A 22,929-nucleotide genomic window follows, 5' to 3' on the forward strand; every position below is an offset into this window, starting at 1 on the left:
ACGAACTTGGTATGTTTCCCATGTTCATCCAGCTATCCTGCTACTTGCTCTAATCTTGGAACATTTCTAGTATAAAATTATTCTAATGCTATATATATATATATGAATGAAGCAACAAAATTTCCCATATGAGATAAGTAATTCTTTTTCTTCCTTCCAAAAACTCAAAGTAGCATGGGTTCTCTATATTATTTTTTAAATAAGAAAAGATATCCTGGAAAATATCAGAAAATATATAAAAGAAAAAAATCTGATCAGTCAAACAAAGAAAGAAGATTTGCTAATGCAGAAAGTGAAGGCCAAAAAGAATGTGCTTAGAATTGCTGAAAGTGAAGGCCAAGAAGAATGTGCTTAGAATGCCCAGTAATGGAGATGTGCCCTTCACACATGCTAATGTCACCCTTGCAAGCATGGAGTTGGGTTACAAGCCCACCACAGATCTCCAAACAGGTCTGAAGAAGTTTGTGAAATGGTACTTGAGCTATTATGGTGTACCTGGTAGGATCCCATGAACCAAATAGAAGGTAAGCTAACCTCTTCCTATAGTTTACATATTTATATGACACAATGGCAATAGATATTCATCTATAGATATTGTTCCTCTGTGAAGGCTTCATTTTCTCTATCCTAAACCTAAAGGAGATACAAATTGAATAACTTGATTTGTTTGTGGAAATTTTAAATGAAAAATTGTCTCATCTAGAAGTCTCAATGGAAACTGTAAGCTCTGGTGCTTTTGAATGCCATGATGGATCCAAGGCTTCTCTATTTTTTATCCCACTCATTCCATGTGGAGATCGTGAAAGTCGTTAATAACTCTAGGGAAATCAATGTTTGTTTGTGGCATATGAAGGAATACGTTGTGGGTAGAATACTTAAGCTCATTCAACGTTTGATGTGCAAATTAACAATGGAATTGAACACAACTATAAGTATGTACCAGAAACCCCAGCTTCTTTGGCTCCTAGATTTGTTGATCTTGATGTACATATGTATTGATTTTTAATGAAATATAAACTGCATTTTCAACTTACAAATTAACAATGGAATTGAATATAATTGTAAAGATGAACCAGAAAACCCAGCGTCTTTAGCTCTGAGATTTGTTGATCTTTATGTACATATGTATTGATCCTTAATGAAATATAAATTTCCATTTTCAACTTATGTAGAAGTTTTCATATATTGGAATTAGAAGAAAACCTTAGCCTAGCCTACCTTCCATTCTTTACAATCAAAATGAAAAATGAATTGGCTGTAAGAAGCTTCTCCAAATGCCATTTACGTAGTTGTGGGAGATTTTTTGGGGACTAATGACACGAGCAGAAATTTATCAGGAAATATTTATATGATATATACAATAATTTAATAATGATTGTGAACAAAGAAATGCATTAACAAGGAATTAGGCATGTTTTTCAATCCATGAATTTAGTATGTTTCCCATGTTCATCCAACTATCCTCCCACTTGCTCTACTCTTGGAACATTTCTACTATAAAATTATTCTAATGCTATATATATATATATCTATATATATATATATATATATATATATATATATATATATATATTGAAACAACATAAGTTTCCCAGATGAGATAAGTAATTATTTTTATTCCTTCCAAAAACTCAAAGTACCATGGTTGCTATATATTAATTTTTAAAGAAGAAAATTGAAAATTGAACAGAGTTTGAACATAATAACAAAATATTCAAACACTACCTCCTACTCAAACCTTAGAATCTGACTTCAAAATATGATATTAAAGTCCACATGTTACATGCAACTTCTGATCTTTCTATGATAACCATAAAATATCTAGCATAATCTCTAATTCTAAAACCGTCAACAAATCCATATTTTTCTTCCATTGAATATTTGGAAAATCACTTAACTAGAGGGATGCTACTCATATTTTCTCTAGCTACTTTAGTTAGAAACCAATTTAAGTGGATTCCTTTATTCTCTCGGAGTTTGCATATAATTTCTTAATATTTCAAAATCTTGTAGGTGGAGGAGAAACGAAATTTATATACTAATGAGTTTCAATGCCATTAAATTGACAAGAATCTATGCATTACATGCCATTAAGGAATCTAACATTGATTCACACACAATAGCTACTACTTATGCTAACTTTCATGTAAATTCAAAGGAAGCCAAATAAAGCAACGATGTAAATTCAAAGGAAGCCAAATATTCCAAAAGAATAGTCATCCAATCATAGGCTAGAATCTATGAGATGACTTCACAATTCTATGGGTTGTACTTTTGTCATGGTGACCATGGTCAATTCATGGTCGACTATAGACAAATCATAGTCAGATCATTGTCAACTATAAACAAACGATAGTGAAAATATATCTTGGAAATTATCAAAAAAGAAATAAAAGAAACAAATTTTATCAATCAAACAGAGAAAGAAGATTTGTTAATGCAGAAAGTGAAGGCCAAGAAGAATGTGCTTAGATTTGCTGAAATTGAAGGCCAAGAAGAATGTGATTAGAATTCCCATTAGTGGAGATGTGCCCTTCACACATGCTAATGTCACCCTTGCAAGCATGGAGTTGGGTTACAAGCCCGCCACAGATCTACAAACAGGTCTGAAGAAGCTTGTGAAATGGTAACTGAGATATTATGGTGTACCTGGTAGGATCCCACGAACCGAATAGAAGGTAAGCTAACCTCTTCCTATAGTTTACATATTTATAGGACACAATGGAAATAGATATTCATCTATAGATATTGTTCCTCTGTGCGGGATTCATTTTCTCTATCCTAAACCTAAAGGAGATACAAATTGAATAACTTGATTTGTTTATGGAAATTTTAAATGAACAATTGTCCCATCTAGAAGTCTCAATGGAAACTGTAAGCTCTGGTGCTTTTGAATGTCATGATGGATCCAGGGCTTCTCTATTTTTTATCCTACTGATTCCATGCGGAGATCCTGAAAGTCGTTAATAGCTCCAAGGAAATCAATGTTTGTTTGTGGCATATGAAGGCATACACTGTGGGTAGAATACTTAAGCTCATTCAACATTTGATGTGCAAATTAACAATGGAATTGAACATAACTGTAAATATGCACCAGAAAACCCAGCTTCTTTGGCTCCTAGATTTGTTGATCTTGATGTACATATGTATTTATTTTTAATGAAATATAAACTACATTTTCAACTTACAAATTAAGAATGGAATTGAATATAACTACAAATATGAACCAGAATCCCCAGCTTCTTTGGCTTCAGCATTTGTTGATCTTTATGTACATATGTATTGATCCTTAATGTAATATAAATTGCCACTTTCAACTTATGTAGAAGTTTTAATATATTGGAATTAGAAGAAAATGTTGCCCTAGCCAACCTTCCAGTATTTACAATAAAAATGAAAAATGAATTGACTGTAAAAAGGTTCTCTAGATGCCATTTACGTAATTGTGGGAGATATTTTGGGGACTAATGACACGAGCATAAATTTATCAGGAAATATTTATATAATATATACAATAATTGAATAATTATTATGAAAAAAGAAATGCATTAACAAGGAATTGGGCATGTTTTTCAATCCATGAACTTAGTATGTTTCCCATGTTCATCTAGCTATCCTCCCACTTGCTCTGCTCTTGGAGCATTTCTAGTATAAAATTATTCTAATGCTATATATATATATATATATATATATATATATATATATATATATATATATATATATATATATATATATATATATTTATATATATATATATAGATATATATATATATATATATATATATATATATATATATATATATATATTTTTTGAAGCAACAGAAGTTTCCCAGATGAGATAAGTAATTCTTTTGCTTCCTTCCAAAAACTCAAAGTAGCATGGGTGCTCTATATTAATTTTTAAATAAGAAAATTAAAAATTGAACAGAGTTTGAACATAATAACAAAATATTCAAACACTACCTCCTACTCAAACCTTAGAATCTGACTTCAAAATATGATATTAAAGTCCACATGTTACATGCAACTTCTGATCTTTCTATGATAACCATCAAATATCTAGCATCATCTCTAATTCTAGAAAGGTCGACAAATCCATATTTTTCTTCCATTGAAATATTTGGAAAATCCCCTAACTAGATGGATGCTACTCATATTTTCTCTAGCTACTTTAGCTAGAAACCAATTTAAGTGGAGTCCTTTATGCTCTCGGAGTTTGCATATAATTTCTTAATATTTCTCGATCTTGCAGGTGGAGGAGAAAGGAAAGTTATCTACTAATGAGTTTCAATGCCATTAAATTGACAAGAATCTATGCATTACATGCCATTAAGGCATCTAACATTGATTCGCACACAATAGCTACTACTTATGCCAAATTTCCTGCCTGTGGGATACCATTCTTCAGAGTTAACTCTTTCATTCCTTGAATTTTAAATTCAATTTATTTGTTATGACAAATATTTTAGTAATATTGTAGTATAATATCAGCAATAAATAAAGTCCATCTGCTAAGAAATCTTTGAATTCACAAGCAGAGAACTTTTACAGCCAAAGATAAGATATGAATTGCAACATTTTATATCTAAGGTAGTAAATAGAGACTCATTCTGGGTAGTAAAGATCATAATTTAAATATGTGTGCACAAGATATATAATATGCAGCCATGGGCATAACTAAAGCTTCAATATAATTGTTTACAATTTTTTAGTCAAATATGCAATAAAACGTTTTACAATTTATGCCCAAGGTTTACATAAGTCAAATATTTTTCAATATACTCCCTATTTTTCTCATCTAATGCTACATATAATATAGTAAATGAAAACTCTGATTTAGCCACTAGCAAGAAGGTAGTTTCTTACTTTGGGAAGCAACGATGTAAATTCAAAGGAAGCCAAATGTTCCAAAAGAATAGTCATCCAATCATAGGCTAGAAGCTATGAGATGACTTCAAAATTCTATGGGTTGTACTTCTACCATGGTGACCATGGTCAATTCATGGTCGACTATAGAAAAATCATAATCAGGTCATATAAACAAACCATAATGAAAATATATCTTGGAAATTATCAGAAAAGATATAAAAGAAACAAATATGATCAGTCAAACAGAGAAAGAAGATTTATGATCAGTTAGACATAGAAAGAAGACTTGTTAATGCAGAAAGTCAATGCCAAGAAGAATGTGCTTAGAATTGTTGAAAGTGAAGGGCAAGAAGAATGTGCTTAGAATGCCCAGTAATGGAGATGTGCCCTTCACACATGCTAATTTCACCCTTACAAGCATGGAGTTGGGTTACAAGCCCCCATAGATTTCCAAACAGGTCTGAAGAAGTTTGTGAAATGGTACTTGAGCTATTATGGTGTACCTGGAAAGATCCCATGAATCAAATAGAAGGTAAGCTAACCTCTTCCTATAGTTTACATATTTATAGATCACAATGGCAATAGATATTCATCTATAGATATTGTTCCTCTATGCAGACTTCATTTTCTCTATCCTAAACTTAAAGGCAATACAAATTGAATAACTTGATTTGTTTGTTGAAATTTTAAATGAACAATAGTCCCATTTAAAAGTCTCAATGGAAACTGTAAGCTCTGGTGCTTTTGAATATCATGATGGATCTAGGGCTTCTCCATTTTTTATCCTACTGATTCCATGCGGAGATCCTGAAAGTCGTTAATAGCTTCAGGGAAATCAATGTTTGTTTGTGGAATATGAAGGCATACATTGTGGGTAGAACACTTAAGCTCATTCAACATTTGATGTGAAAATTAACAATGGAATTGAACATAACTATAAATATGCACCAAAAACCCCAGTTTCTTTGGCTCTTGGATTTGTTGATCTTGATGTACATATGTATTTATTTTTAATGAAATATAAACTGAATTTTCAACTTACAACTTAACAATGGAATTGAATATAACTGTAAAGATGAACCATAATCCCCAACTTCTTTGGCTCTGGGATTTTTTTGATCTTCATGTACATATGTATTTATCCTTAATGAAGTATAAATTACCATTTTCAACTTATGTAGAAGTTTTGATATATTGGAATTAGAAGAAAACATTCCCCTAGCCTACCTTCTAGTCTTTACAATCAAAATGAAAAATTAATTGACTGTAAGAAGCTTCTCCATATGCCATTTATGTAGTTTTGGGAGCTTTTTTGGGGACTAATGACACGAGCAGAAATTTATGAGGAAATATTTATATAATATATACAATAATTGAATAATGATTATGAAAAAAGAAATGCATTAACAAGGAATTGGGCATGTTTTTCAATCCACGAACTTAGTATGTTTCCCATGCTCATCCAACTATCCTCCCACTTGCTCTGCTCTTGGAACATTTCTACTATAAAATTATTCTAATGCTATATATATATATATATATATATATATATATATATATATATATATATATATATATATATATATATATATATATATATATATATATATATATATATATATATATATATATATATATATATATATATATATATATATATATATATCTATATATATATATCTATATATATATATATATATATAGATATAGATATATAGATAGATATATAAATATATATATATTGAAGCAACAAAAGTTTTCCAGATGAGATAAGTAATCCTTTTGCTTCCTTCCAAAAACTCAAAGTAGCATGGGTGCTCTATATTAATTTTTAAATAAGAAAATTGAAAATTGAACAGAGTTTGAACATAATAAAAAAATATTCAAACACTACCTCCTACTCAAACCTTAGAATCTGACTTCAAAATATGATATTAAAGTCCACATGTTACATGCAACTTTTGATCTTTCTATGATAACTGTTATCACTCTGATAATTCTTTTGAAGTAATAAGAAGGAATAACCAAAGGTAACCACTATCCACTTTTGGAGATTAGGACCTAGCCTTCCTGATGCTCAGAGAAGGCTCTCTCTTTAAGTTTTGACTTTGTTTTAGTTAAGATATTTTAGGCTAGCTATGATTGTTCAAAGGGTTTTGATTTTGTTTGAAATTGGGTGGATCTCTTAAACAGATGGATAAATTGATGTCTTTTGGACCATTGGGCTATGGAGTCAACTCATAAGGAAGAAAGGCTAGATAAACTCACTAAAGTGTATGTTCTAAGGGCAAGATAGCAGATTCTATTTCAAAATGTTTGAGACAGAGTGGTGAAAGGGTTTCACTCGGGGTGAGAGAGTAGTTAAGGGTTCTCAAACCAGGATAATGAATAAGGAAGGAAAGGGTAATCGAAATCAAAGGGCAGTTAAAAATCCTTTAACCTGAATTATTTATGAAATCAATCTAAACCAAAGAGCAATTAAGAGTTCTTTAATTTAAATATCAAAAGAAAATATTCAAATGCTTAACTGTTAAAACAGAGTGTGATTTAAACAAGTTCTGAAATATTATTCCAGTTATAGCATTTAGATTGAAACACATATAAGATTATGAATAATTTTGAGAAAAATGACAAAAACACATGAAAATACTTTTCTGAAATTCGCTCAACACATGAATCCTTGGAATAGTCTGATCTTTATTAATCAATCCATCTTGTTGGCTCATCAACTGATACAATAACCTTCTTGTTCTTCTTGATCAAAAATTCTATAGAAATTTCTAATAGAGTCCACCCTACATACTTCGAATTCTGAAGTATTTATAAAAAAGTTTATTACAAAATATCCCAAACTAATTTGAGATTTAATCTAGGAAATAAAAATATCTTCTTGCAAGAAGATAGAGACAGTTATTACACTGTTTCATGAAGTCCCTTTTATTTTGGTACTGATGGTTGTTATGCTTTGATTTTTAGCCCTTTATGCTGCTTTGTTGTTTGATCTTTCATGCTGGATGCTTCATTTACTTTAGTCTTTCATCTTATACACTTTGACTCTACTAATTTGTCTTCATCCTTTTACCATGCTTTTTCACTTTTACTGTACATTAACCTTTTTACTGCATATTTCTACAGTAAATCAGTCAATTTCTCCCATGTTTCAGCATCAGGTAATTGGATTTTTAGCATCCTCCTATATATTTCATCTGCCTCAGTGTATTTGGAAAAAGTAGGCCTATTGATAAACAAGTGTTTTACCTCATGTTGGAGGTAAAACAAGTTTTCAAATGTTTGGTAGAGTACTTTTCCTGTTGGCAATGCCTTGATTGATGATGTATTGACCTGTTCTTTTGCTAGCTCTCTGATTTTGTTGTTGTAATCCTCCTGTGTCATGAGCTTGTCATTTATCACTAAGGGACTAGGTAACCCTTTCTCTCTCAAAATTTGAAACTTAGCCATAAATCTATCAATGGCTACCTGCATATTCTGACACTTGTCCTCCAAGTTTTGCATTAAGTTTCTCTTGGAGAGGACCTTTCTCACCTCCAAAATTGTCTCTGTTTTGTCCTCTATTTCCAATTCCTGAAGCTCATACTTATTCTTACTGTTAAGGAACTAGATAATTCTGGTAGCTTCTTCTGGAATTTCTCCTAATTCTTCTTTTATTCTTTGGATGCCTTCAGTAGCCATCTTTATTAAATATATTTTCTCAAAAGTCACCTGAATGGATGGCCAGATATCATTGATAGCATCAATGATATTGGCCCATAGCGGTTCCTTAGCCTACCCAAGGGGTTCCTTTAGTGTTAAGTCCTTCTCCATGGCTTTTAATCTCTCACTCATCCTAGAAGCTTTTTGCACTTCTTCTTTGTGCATGATTTTGGTAAGCTTGTAATCTGTTTCCAAGCTTATCACCTTTTCCTTGAGCTTATTCATCTTTGTAGTCTATATGGACATCTCTTCCATAGCTTTAACTAATCTTGCTGCTTCTTCACCTAATGTACCTGCTGCTAATGTAGATTCTGTTGAAATTGGTTGTTCTGTGGCCATTGGAGCTGTGGGAGCCAATGAGGTTGCCAATGTGGAAGTAACAACCGTGGGGATTGTTGGGATGACATTCGCTGAGGTAGTGGAAATATCAGTTTTCTTTGATTGGATTAGGTTGTCCAATTCCTTCTCTATCTCCCTCAACTCATCATTTAGTTTGAGTACTAAGTCCATCAACTCTTCATGCTTGGTTTGGTTTTCCAATACTTCCTATGTCTGGGGATGCTACAGTTGAGGTATCTTCAATTGTTTCTTGAGTGATGCAATGTCATCATTCTTTTTCTTGATCATTTGTTTAATGGCTTTTATGTCTTTGGGATCATGTCCAAATTCAATCACCAAGTCTTCCAAAGACTTGATTCTTGTGTCTTTGGCCTGTGAGGAGGCCTTTTCCAACTGATACTAGGATGAAATGTTGTTCAATGAATTCTGCAACTGATGGGAAGCTATGGATTTTTGTGTAAGGGTGGAGTAAATCATTTCTCCATCCTGTTTGTGAAATTCAATTTGGTCAATGGGATGAATATTCCTTGCCAATACCTCAAAATCAATCTTCTTGAAATCTGTTGATGTCCTTGGTTGTTGTACAGTTGGCTTTACGAAAGATATTTGCATCTTTCCTTCCTTGATGTCAAAAGCTAACATCAACCTGGTTTGATTGGTAAGTGTAACCTTGAGATACTATGCATAAGACTGTGCCTTCAGTTTCTCATTTCTCATTTTGATTTCTTTGAACCTGTCCTTAATATCTCTATCTTAATCAGCGAGCCTACTAAATGAGGAGACGTATACACTGAGATGCCTTTCTAACATTTGAGTTTGTGATGTAGATGGCTCCTGTGTTTCCCCAGATGGAGTTGTGCTCTTGCTTATGTCTAACTCAGTATTAGTTATTTCTACTGAGCCTTCTATGTCTTCCTATTCTGAAATAGGATTGAACCTTGGCCTCTTACTTTGGTTGGCTTCATACTGTACATTTGAAGTGCCCATACATGAACTAGAGGCTCCCTCTCTGTTCCTTTTGGGATTATTTTCCTCATTCTGAGGAGTCTGCAAAATAGCAAGTGTACTCATGGTTCCTTCTTTCTCTGGTACCTACAGGAATGAGCTTTCATCAAGCTATCTCTCTAGATCAAACAACGTATTTTCAACATCTACCTTTGTAATATCCCTATCTATGAGAGTGTTTTCTAACCACTCGGATTGATTGGCATATCTCTCTATCTCTAGTATGGGGTGGTGAATGGAGGGTCCCAATTTTATCTTTTGTATTAGTTTGGTAATAAACCCTTGGGGGTCATACCTCCACATGAAACTATTTTGGAACTTCATTTGTTGCAGAATCTGATCTACTTCCTGTCCTGCTTCTCTAGAATTGCAAATGAAAGGGCCTAGCTAATTTTTTACCTTGAACTGAGTTCTTTTCTTGGCTGAGACAAAGTTGACTTCATCAAAGTTCATTATCTTCCTATAATACTCTAGAGAAAATAACCTCATGGGAGGTATTTGAGCAGTTTGTATGGGGCAAGCTGGCAACCATAGATTCTTATTCAGTGTGATTTTAGTAAAGGTACCAATCTCCCACCTTACATTGCTTGGAAAATTGGAGGATTCTTTTGATTTCTTAGCTTATTCTGGGTGGAGGACTTCCTGTCAGCATAGTCATGACTGGATGGACAAAAGATTCAATGAAGTCTGTGTAGGTGTAAGGTGATTAATACTTGTGGAATAATGGTGTCCAAAATATGACAGACCTGGGCTGGCCTCTAGTATCCAGCTTCTGGATAATGAAGGGAAATCTATCTAACTGATAATACAAAAACATGTGGTAAAGTACAGATGAGTACTTGAATACTCTTTCATTGTGCATTCCGGTAAATTGTTCATGCATCCTTTCAACTATGAACTGGGAATAATTGTACAGAGTAGTGGGAGGCTTTCCTTGGGTGAAAATGGGACATGAAGGCCCAAATGAGCTCATCAACAAATTCATTTGTGGTACATCCAAGAATACATGATATCATGGTTATAATTTGCTTGCCCTTTTCAGAGAAAATGAAATAAACATATGGAGGGGCATCTTTAGGAATGTGTTTCTCTTCTACAATGAAAGTTTGGAATATTTGGGCCAGTTTTGATGGACTCAATTTGCTGTACTAGTCTAACAAATCACCAATGGAGAGTGGGGTCAGGTTTGGACCTAGTTGGACTTGTAACATCTCATTGATTGACCCAGCTGTGATAGTAAACAAGACTTTCTAGTCAGAGAACATTATAGCTCTCTGACTAGGAATATAACAGGCATGGCACATATGAACAATCTTAGGAAAGATATGTACTTGTGGAAACTAGTATTTGGGCAAATTGGAGTCCCAAAGGCCAATGTCATCATAATGGTTTAGATATCTGTCCTTACTCAAACAATGAATTTTGAGCAGGACTTCATAGGAACTTGTATCTCTAATTTGAAAATCCTTGTCCACCAGGGGGAGGTGGTCAAGGTCCAAATGGGGAGTTGTGATAGGTTTGACATCCATGGTGATAAGGTCAGCCATAATTTAGTTCTTGTGGATTTGAATTTGGCAATACTGGTTTATTCAAAGGTTTTGAAGGAAACTAGAAGCTTTCAAAAGGGTTTGGGTATGTGTTTTAAATTTAAAGTAATTTCAATTAATTTTACTTAATTAAAACTCTTTAAAGACTGAACGTTTTCAAATTGAAAGGGTTGTCTGGTAATTTGTCTTCAAATAGCTGGAATAGTACGGACTAAGAGGTTGATTAGGGTCTCTGCAGCTTCTTCAGGAGTGGAATTTGAGGTCAATTGGCGATTTCAGCATGTGCAGGTGTCACAATGGTTTGCAGAGGTTTTACAAAGAAAATGAGTGAAAAAGGTGAAATAGGGCTTCTCGGCCTTTTTATTGAGAAACGGTCACTTTTTGGCTGGTAAATTTACAAATCTATAGTGGGCGGTTTTTCGGATTCAGCGGGGAGGCAGTTTCCCAAGCCATCGCACCACTTTCATGGAGGAGGCGGTATTTAGGAGGGGTCAACCGATCTATGCTAATGCTTGACACGTAGCAGATGGGGAGCCGGGGAAAACCACTTTATCAGGTGGGTAAAGGTCGACCATCAAATGCACCCGATATGGCTGTGGACCATCGGATGTGGGCGCTGATGATCGAATGACAGTCGGTCAAGGGATGTGCGCAGATGATATGAGCATAGATTTCTAGGGGGGGGCTTTAATCCTTGGCGGTTTGGGATTGATTATGATTTAATCATCGGATTAAATGATCGGGCGGGGTTTATTGACGGGATTAGTTCAGCTTTACCAAGAAGCGGTGAAATAAGTCTGGAATATGGGATCAAGTATATTTTATAGCTAAACCAAGGGTTGAGTTATTATATAGGGGATTTAATTATATACGGGAAAAGGTATATTGGGAACTATAATATTATGTTAAGAATTAATATGAAATGAAGTGAGGGGAGTGAACATAACCCTAAGCATAAATTTAATATTTGCACATTTTATTCACATACACTTTATACTTAGGATAAAATCTTTTTGTGGGTTTTTTGAATGAAATGGAATTTAACATGGGGTTGTTTACTTTTCATAGGTAAATGGAGTTTAACCTTAGGAAAAGGTGTTTTATTATGGTAATGAAGGGAAATGAATTTTTATGATGGGAATTCTAACACTTGATGTCCATAAGTCATTAAGCTAAGGGTTTGGTCCCACCAAAAGTCAGAGAAATGCTCTGAGCCTTTATGACTTGAAGGATTTTTAGTACTAGAATTTACTTGTGGATGGGGAAATTAGTAAGTATAAGGATGAAATAAATGAAAGGGAGTTAATTAAATGAACTTGTAAACCATTGTTTTTGCTTTCTTAAATGCTCATGCACATTGAAAGATATGATTAAGCATGATAAATGTGCTTTTAGCCAATCAACTTTATACTTCAGCAACCTTTCTTCTACTTACCCATTACTTACCCTAACATTTTTTCTTCATTTTATTTGGGTTCATTTAGGCTAGCGGACCCTTATCATTCATTTTTGTTTTGAAAAGTAAACTATCTAATTCTAACCTTATATCATCCAAGCGCTCAAATTAAACTTGATGAGCTCCTTTTATTTTTCTCTACATATCTAATGATCTTCCAGGATTAAGATGATTGGTCAGATTTTATTCTTTAACTACAAACATAAAATTGAAAGCATGAAATAGCCAAGATTAAACAATTTGACTACCATGGGTTATGGCATGTATGACAAGCTGCACACAACCATTATTTAAGATAGTAAAGCAGTAAAAATAGTAGTGGCATTTAGACTTGCACACTTTCATGATCTGTTTTTGTTTTTGGGGTTCATATATTTTCATTTTTTTGATCTTTTGCTATTCTTTTTTTGTCCTTTGATATTTCTTTTAGGACATACCCTCTTTACATTTTTTAACTTTTTAGTATGGAAAACATTTACAGAAAGAAACGGTATGTACAATATTACAAGGCTTAACCTTAGCCAATTCAAAATTATGAATCCTATCACTATAGGACTCTAACAATAACCATCAAATATCTAGCATCATCTCTAATTCTAAAAAGGTCAACAAATCCATATTTTTTTATCCATTGAAATATTTGGAAAATCCCCTAACTAGATGGATGCTACTCATATTTTCTCTAGCTACTTTAGCTAGAAACCAATTTAAGTGGAGTCCTTTATGCTCTCGGAGTTTGCATATAATTTCTTAATATTTCTCGATCTTGCAGGTGGAGGAGAAAGGAAATTTATCTACTAATGAATTTCAATCCCATTAGATTGACAAGAACCTATGCATTACATGCCATTAAGGCATCTAACATTGACTTGCACAAAATAGCTACTACTTATGCCAACTTTCCTGCCTGTGGGATACCATTCTTCAGAGTTAACTCTTTCATTCCTTGAATTTTAAATTCAATTTATTTGTTCTGACAAATATTTTAGTAATATTGCAGGATAATCTCAATGACAAATAAATTCCATCTGCTGATAAATCTCTGAATTCACATGCAGAGAACTTTGACAGCCAAAGATAAGATATGAATTGCAACATTTTATATCTAAGGTAGTAAATAGAGACTCATTTTGGGTAGTAAAGATCATAATTTAAATATGTGTGCACAGGATATATAATATGCAACCATGGGCATAACTAAAGCTTCAATATAATTGTTTACAATTTTTTAGTCAAATATGCAATAAAACGTTTTACAATTTATGCCCAAGGTTTACATAAGTCAAATATTTTTCAATATAATGCCTATTCTTCTCATCTAATGCTACATATAATATAGTAAATGAAAAATATGATTTAGCCACTAGCAAGAAGGTAGTTTCTTACTTTGGGAAGCAACGATGTAAATTCAAAGGAAGCCAAATGTTCCAAAAGAATAGTCATCCAATCATAGGCTAGAAGCTATGAGATGACTTCAAAATTCTATGGGTTGTACTTCTGTCATGGTGACCATGTGTTAAGAAACATACATAAAGTCCATAAATAAACTAGGAAAGAAAGTAACAGTAACTAGTCTTTCCATCATGAACGTGTCTTAGAACATATGTTGAATTCCAAAAATTATACTATTCCTCATAAAAAAGTGGTTTCCACCAAAGAATAAGGCAAGTAGAAACACACATGAAATTACATTTCTGAAAAAATGGGCAAACAACATAGATATTTACTGGCATGTAATAACTAAATTAGTTCCAAATGCAATCAGGATATATTCACATCCGAGACAATTTTCTACCAAAATTCATCTAAAGGACGATAAGACAAAAACGCTTAAAAAATGTAAAGGTAAGATTTTATGCACAGTTAGTCGCAACACAACTAAAATTAACCAATCCCAATGAGTATACGCATCTCATATGCTTTGATATCCATTCTTAACTCCAATTACCCTCATCTTCTTAAAATATGTAATTGTGTATCTATTTTCCTATTGAATATTTGCTAGATGGGAACTTGTGGGAAACATGTTCAAGATAGCCAGCGAGTCAGGATTCACATCTGTTAACAATACTTCAGTTTAGAGATTGAATGCTTCATCTCAATACCCTAACCGCATGTACCAAGTAATCATCACATTCTAGGAAACCTGATCTCTTTGAGATATTTTGTCAAACACTTCATAGGAAACCTCAGTACTAATGCCTTCAGCTATGCAAGGAAAATGCCTCTGTAAAATACAAGGACAAACATCAAATTGCAAGGAAAATACCTCTGGAAAATAAACCCTTTGTTGTGTTCTTTGATATGTCTAGCTCAGCTTCTAGTGCCTTTGCTCTGTCCCTTGCTACTAGCTCAAATGCTTCTCTAGGTTGCTTAATTTGATTAAACCCACCATAAACTCTAACTACAAAATCACAATGAAAGCCCCTTCATATAAAAACTAAAAAAATTTGGCGCCAAAATGTTTTTCAGCCTCTACACCAAAAACCATTTCAATCAGCTTGTTTCCATTTTCAGCTGGCCTAGCCCATTGTTTCCTACTCAGCTAGTGCCCTTGTGTCCCACTTTTCCTATGAGTTAGGGTCTCTTAATATCTATTTCCCTATACCCATGAACAGGGGTAGCATACCATCTGCTTCCGCTCCCTCCTATCCCTTTTATTCGTTGGCTGCCTCACCCCTTTGATGTTGGCTCAATATTCCCCCACTTTCAGACTCCGGCCTATTTCTCCTCAAAGAAAAATGGGTGTTTTGGGTGCTTTGGGTGTGGAGTTGTTTGCAATCACCAACACAGCTGGCTCGGAAGACATTGTTTAGAACTTCAAACTGCTCAGCACTCATTTCCCCTAAGAAGAAATAGGGTGCAAATGCTCTGCAATGCGCCACAGAGAAGTGCACACCATAGGTTGTAGAAAGGTGATGAAGGGTTGCATGAAGATTTATCTCAGAGTATTGTACAAGAGCCACATCATGGGTGTAGTGAAATCTATTAATTACTTGGGTACAAGGGCGACATGCGTTGTCAGAGTTCTATCTCGAAAAAAGTTTTGCCTTTTCTATCATTTATTTATTTGATTGTGCTATATTTAATCATTTTAATCATATATAATATATAAACACATTTTATCACAAAATTCACACAATAATACAAATTGGTACCAAAATAAATTTTTCAAATTTCATTTTTTAATAATTAAAATTATTTCTTTTCACAATAATATTTTTATATACACAAAATTTTATAAAAAATTATTATTTAATTAATACTATTTTTTATTATAAATCTATTTTTATATAACATTTATAAATTATTTCAATATTACACATTATAAAATATAAAATATATTCCTATCTTACTTCATCCCCTCACGTCAAGACAAGGTTGTCAGATTACATTACAACAATAATGAATCTCTTATTTCTAACCTTGGGTACAATGCAATCATTTCAGCCTTGAGATTATTTTGCTAATTTTGTTGCAATAAAAGCATAGGGTAAATGGACTCAAGATAATCTACCACCTTTGGTAACCAATTAGGCAACTAGCCAAAGGATTCTAGCAGCCATCAATCTAGAGATAGGGATCCTTTCCCTGACAGCTTTGGATCATAAGTGGATAGGTTACATAGAAAAATGAAAAATTCAAACAATGATTTATATTTTGAAAGGATTATCGATAAAGCTAATGATAAGAGTTAAAGGACCATAAAATAAACTCATTAATATAGAAGGAGGGTCAGTAATATAGCACTCAAGGTGTTGGGCTCCATAACTGCTCCTCTAGTTCGTAAACCCTTGAGCTCAACCAACTACCTCTCTTGTAGCTACCTTTTTCCATCAAGGTGTTGCTCATCGGGCCCTAACTTAGACACTATCACACTCTCCTCCGATAGACCATAAGTGCCCAATCTTGTCCACACTTGGTCCACTCTCATGCTGCCCTCCAACAGACCATGAGTGATCAAGTCCATGATGTACCATCTGCATCTACCTAGGGAATCCCCACACCCAGGATACCCTTACACATGGCTTCCAACAAACTTCACGAATCCACCCTTCACTTCTGTAATAGAGGAGATATTGCACAAATATGGGCACCAATCATGTCCTCACCTAGGACACCTATCCAACTTTCATCAAGGAAACATCTACAACTCTCCTTGCTACGATCCTCCTTCCTCTCATTTGATGTTCCTATTGTCGCCTTGGTTGCTTGGTAGGCTTCCCAACAGTCCACGTGGGCTCCTCCAAATAGCTCCTAGGGTCTCCTACAACTTCCCATCAAATTGATCCAAGCACTGGTCAAAGTCTTTGACCCAACACCCCTCCAAAAACATTGTTGTAATAATGTTTTCATCTTGTTGTTCATGACACCTGGTTAGGGCACTTTCTATAGCCCTAAATCCTCCCAACAATCATCAAATAGGCCCTTAAATGGCTACGACACACCTTAAGAGGACTCCTCCTCAACCACACTACTTCTTTAGGGCATATGTCAACCCTTGACAACCCTTAAACAAGCCTAGTTGTGTGCTTTGACCTATGGCCTAACACAACAACCCTCCAACAGTGAGACAATCCTCAAAATGGTGCCCAAACACACTCCAAAAAACATCGTTATTTCCCACAAGGAACTTGGCCTAATATCCAATCTCCTTGGTCCTTATCATGGCAAACTCGAACCCCTCTTCCAACCCAAAAACAATCCTCGACCTCCCTGTGGTGTGCCTCTCTTGCTGCGACTATGGCTTGACCTCTTTCACATTGTCTAGGCCTCTTCTTGCATCCCAATTTCAGAGCTCCTTTTCCTTGATAAGATGTTGCACAATGGATGATATAAAACACATCAAATCACCCTCTATTTATATCCAAATGAGGGGCTCCACGAATTAGTGAAGAGACACATCTATTGGACAAATTTTACTTCAAGCCTACATGACTTGAAAACCAATAATTACTTGTCAACTTCAAAAATTCATTTCTCCTCAATGACAACTCGGAATCAGATGATTCTCATTGCATTAGAATCATCTTGATGAGCACTATCATCCTTATCCATCACATGTCAAAAACAATTCATGGTTTTGGCCCAAACATCGATGGGTGGAAAACCCCATACTTGGGTTCCAAGCCCCCAAGCCTATTTTTGGCGCTTTGACCTTCAACGCTCGAACACTAGGGCTTGAAGTACCTCCCAAGCTACATAAAAATCAACATCACATACTTCCAAATAAAATTTCTACCCATCATGGTTTTGGATGTCATCTTCCCTCGAATGTTTGCAGTTTATGTGATATGCATTGATCAAATCTCAGATGCAGATGTTAGGTAGATTGGATGAGTCTTAAATCCCACTGGCACCAGTGCTAACCACAACTCCATTATCAAAGATAAAATCAGTTGCCTTGGAGTTGAATTTGGGTTTTTAAGCTAAAGAATTTAGAGTTGAAGTTGGGTTGTCAAGTTAAAGCAGAGGAGAGGTTGTGCACCCTACTAAGAAGTCTAGAGCTACAGCTAAATCTGAAGGTAGCTGCTGATTTTTCTTAGGAGAAGAATAAGAAGACTAACAAGTGCTTCGTTCCTTATACACCACACCAACATGCACACATCCATCTAGCCCTCTTTAGTGTTTCCATGGTAATAGGTAGCATTTAATATTTATAAACTAATGTTAGCATTAGTTTAAAATCTTGGAAATACGAGTCAAATAAATGCATGGAACAGAGATATTGTATTAATAATATCAATGATATGCTTTTTCTTCCTTGGAAAGGGGCCAATAAGACCATCAAATATCTTATTGGTCCTCAAAGTTAAATTGATAAATTTATAGGTTGAGAACAATGGTCATTTTATGGACATGGTAAATTTCATAAAATCTTTCGATTAATATGCACAAGTATTAATGCTAACTAGTACAATCGATTACTATAGTCCCATGTCATAGATGATAAGGACTAATAAGAAAAATACTCCCATCTTCATGTCTCATAGATTAAAGTCCAAACTCTAAAGAGAGACTATGAACTATAATGAATTAACAAACTCTCAATGAATTTCTTGCTCTGTTTAAATATTTTGAATTTTGTAATTACTTATATATATGGTTGATGTTATTTCTTGTCTAGAGGTAGTGTGTTTTGAGTGCACTCTAAAGATGTTATTAAAAAATAAATAAAAAAAATCTAGTGTTCCTGAGGGTTTTCGAGGAATCCCTAGTGAGGGATGTTACATGCGGCAACTCTTTAACACTTTCTCTATCCCACTTGCATAATTTTTTGCTATGTTTCAACATGCTTTGTTTGTTTGATGTTGTGGAAAATCTAATAGATCCTTTTCAATAGCCTGTTCAACATAAGTGTGGATGTAACCTCAACCATGAGTGAGAATGATGAGTCATGAAGATAGGGCCAGTTTTGAGACTCTCCTTCGAAGGATCTAGCTCTAGCCATATGTAATCTACTAGGATTCACTCATCATCTTTGAACACTGCTATTCTCCTGTCATGGGGTTTAAGCACATAACCATTGAATGTAATCGGTAAAGTTTCTTTAATTAATTATCACATCAATTGCTCGGAAAATAGATTTTTGGGGCTCTGCATAGTGAGTCTAACAAGGAAAATAGTTTTTCAAGGCTCTCCATGCTAAGTCCACTCCAAGGGTTCCTCTGATGTGGAGAAGGTAAGGCCATGGGTCTTTTTCAAATCTCCAATAAATCGAGAGACTCCCAAAACTCCATCCTTGCACAAATCTTGGCTGAAAAAATGTGGGACCAACAATGCCTATTGCTATAAACCCTCCTTACCCAAAAATAACATGCCTAACAAAAACTAAAACTATGGTTTTTCTTAGTATTATTGTGCACTAATTCATATTTACTTTCATGGCAGGTCTTCAACATTCATTGTGGAAAGAGCTATATATTACGATGGATCAACTACTTGCGAGTTGATATCAAGTGAGGTAGTTTTAGTCCAAATGAATAAAAGATTATCATTCATCTGCATACCATTTTTAGAAACAGGTTGGTTTAAGTTTCATCGATTAGTTCTTGGTGGTGCATTAAAGGATTGACATTAATATATATTTTAATGGATTAAATATGTGCAGGTGGGCATACATAGCATTCCATCCACCTAGAAGAATAGATAATGATATTTAAAATTTATAGAACTCTTGGATAAAGAAAGAGCTTGTTAAGGGTGAGATAATCTCAAAGAATATTGAGGCTTCCAAAGTACATATTAATTTTCCATAGTTCTTGTTCGAAGAATCTACATCTCTTAGAAATGAGAGTAAGCTGCTAAAAATTCAAGAATTTTAACCATCTCTAGAAACAAAAAATGTAAAAACCATAATTTGCAATATATATTACAATGGCACAATGATCTATAGGTTCAAGGACTCCCAGTTTCAAATACATTTCATGGATACAACAACTTGAACCCAATTGAAGGTTCCTTTTGTTATAATCCAAATTCAGAAAAAGTAACGGACTTACACTACATCATCCATGAATGAGAGTGACTACATGAGATCCCCAAATATGGCACTGTTAATTTATTCTCATCATGAAACATTGGATCCTGTTGATCATGCTAACATAGCTAGATTGTTGGAATCTGGTTCCAGCTATAATGGGGTTGTTTTAGGATATTTCAAGTGCTTATACAATGGTGAACAATATAACCATGGCACTCAAAATAGTTGTAGCTATTTGCCTCCACTTTATGATGCCAGTGAAGAATCTACAACCATTGATTTAAAAGATAGTGACAACAATTCACTAAGATATCTGGAGAAAAATCCAAAAAATGAGATCAATATAGCTCAAGAAACATGAGCATAAAATGTGAAAAAAGTAATTTAAGATGAAAGAAGTGGAAACAATTATCTAACCAATAAATTGAAGATAATAAGCCAAACACTAGGAACAAAGCATTTGTCAACATATAAATTTTTACACTACCTCATTGTCCACTTTAGGAAAGGTCTTTCTTGAATATATAGAAGCTTCATCTACATCAAAATATGTCTACCAAATCATGAATACATTTAGATATACTTACAAATTTTAATCAAATGATCTAGAATATAAAACATCAGTATGAAAAAAATGATCAAATGAGAAAAGGGGTAGATTTTAAATGTGTGTAAGAACCAACTCTTGAGTTCAAAAACCTAGATTGTAGTTATACCCTCATCAAAGTCTTCATGCATAGCTCACTAAAGGTGTATCAAGAGGCTATTAGTCTCTTGGCTATAGAATTGGACTATTTTTATTTGTAACTTAGAGAAATGGAAAAGTTGTGGAGACAAGCGCATTCTTCTTCTTTCACTAGGCCATGACAAATGAATAAAGCAAATAGTATCAACCCCTTGGAAAAGGAAAGTTGAGAACAACAAATACCATGAACAAACAAAGAATATAATGAGTTGAAGGGCTAAAAAACATACCACCCATAACAAACCTTTCCATCCAAAGATTATTCTATGTTGGGCCACAACAAAACATTTCGATGGAAAATTCAAGTAGCCTACTACTACAAAGGAAATTCAAACCCCAAATTGTTGTTCCACTTCTAATTTTACCCAAAATTACCTCATATTTAAAGGTATCACCATATCTTAAACCAAACAAAAGAAAATATATCCTTTGGAGAAATAGGATCATCAAACGAAATTGAACCATACATATTAATGAACCTTATTTTATATATTAATACTAGGATGAACCTATTTTTCTATTGGAAAGAGAGAAAATTTCATATACACTAACGAATCCTTATACATTACCTGCATTCGAATGAGTTAACAAAAATTAATGGCACCAGGAGAGCGATGATATTATGTTTTTGGTAGAGATCTTTTATCTCTCCCCCAAACACCAAGATTCTCCTTGTCTATTGCAATAAAAAAGGAAATCCCCAATGGAGATCGTTGCCTTCACAACTACTCCATTTCTACTAGTGTCTTGGGTATAAAATTGAACTCTTTCCCACTAGAGCTATTAGATGCCATTTCATTGAGCTACAGTAATAGGTGAGAGCTATGCATATCTCACCAAAGGTGTATCAATAGGTTATTAGTCTATTGGCTATAGAATTGGACTCTTTTTATTTGTAACTTAGCGAAATGGAAAAGACGGGCTCCATTCTTCTTCTTTCATTAGGCCATGTAAAATAAATGAAGCAAATAGTCTCAAACCATTAGATAAGGAAGGTTGAGAACAACAAATAGCATGAACAAACAAAGAATCCAATGAGCTAAGTCGAGAGGGGTATCCCTTTGTAAACAAGCATACATAGGCTTATTAGAGTTAGTATGAATCTTTTCTAGACATTGAGCATTCTTAACATCACCAACCACATCCAATGGAAAGGTACCAACCCCTACAATACAAATTATATCTCCAAATAAGGTGTAGTTAATACCAATAATATCATATTTTGAATCTATTCTCAAACCTAAATGCCTCGAACTCTGATGCAAAGACGTCATCATCAACTACAATCATACCAACTAAATCACGCATGTTATTCACTTGCTTATTGGAAGCTTCACCATCATCAATAAGGTCTATTGTTGGATTCATCAATTCACAACTCACTTTGCAGTCACCATCCACGTGTGTCTCGCCACTGAAGTTGCACTGCACAACTCACCTTCCACTAGATCCTCCAATAGTTGGAACTAGTTTAACTGAAAACAACTTGAGATAACTGACTTCGGTTGCTACAAATTAGCAATCCCACATGCTTAACTAAACTCTATCTCCTCCAACTCAAATTTACTGAGTAAACTGGGTGACACAAGCCATGTCACACAAGTTAACTACATCCAAGTTGTCTATTGATGTGGAAATTCAAATTTTATCAATTTAATCAAGGCAAAATCAAATTGAGAATTTCTTTCTCCATTTTTCAACACTCCCTCTCAGCAAGAAAGGGATTATCAACCACCCCTATCCTGCACCTGTGGAACTCAAACTTCCCTCTTGA

At 34.1% G+C, this 22,929-nt stretch overlaps 1 pseudogene; it reads left to right on the plus strand.

Moving 5' to 3' along the window:
* The first annotated feature begins 308 nt into the window (after positions 1 to 308).
* Positions 309 to 20,777, plus strand: LOC149227500 (uncharacterized; annotated as a pseudogene).
* The last annotated feature ends 2,152 nt before the right edge of the window (positions 20,778 to 22,929 follow it).

Source organism: Pinus tabuliformis, chromosome J (assembly GCF_031772625.1).
Source record: "Pinus tabuliformis cultivar Carrire ecotype Pingquan chromosome J, CPIR1, whole genome shotgun sequence".
Lineage (NCBI taxonomy): Eukaryota > Viridiplantae > Streptophyta > Pinopsida > Pinales > Pinaceae > Pinus > Pinus tabuliformis.